The following is a 322-nucleotide window of genomic DNA, read 5'->3' on the forward strand; positions in this document are numbered from 1 at the left end:
TCTCCTCCAGGCTGAACAGACCAAGTGACCTCAGCTGCTTCTTGTATGGCTTCCCCTCAAGGCTTTTCACCATCTTCACTGCTTCCTTTGGACACTCTCTAATAGCTTAATATCTTTCTCGTATTGTGAAAATACACCAATACTCAAAGGTGCTGACTGACAACACGCCACTTCTCAAAGGTGCTGGCTCAGAAGCCACAACGCACTTCCACAAGCCCCTCACTCCCACAACAAAGCAGAACAGAGTGTGGGGTAGAGTATGATAGCTGTGCTTTGCTGGGCAAAGCAAAGAAGGAGGGAAATAAAGACAGAAAAGGGAAAG

This window comes from Acanthisitta chloris, unplaced genomic scaffold (genome assembly GCF_000695815.1).
Source record: "Acanthisitta chloris isolate BGI_N310 unplaced genomic scaffold, ASM69581v1 scaffold34188, whole genome shotgun sequence".
Lineage (NCBI taxonomy): Eukaryota > Metazoa > Chordata > Aves > Passeriformes > Acanthisittidae > Acanthisitta > Acanthisitta chloris.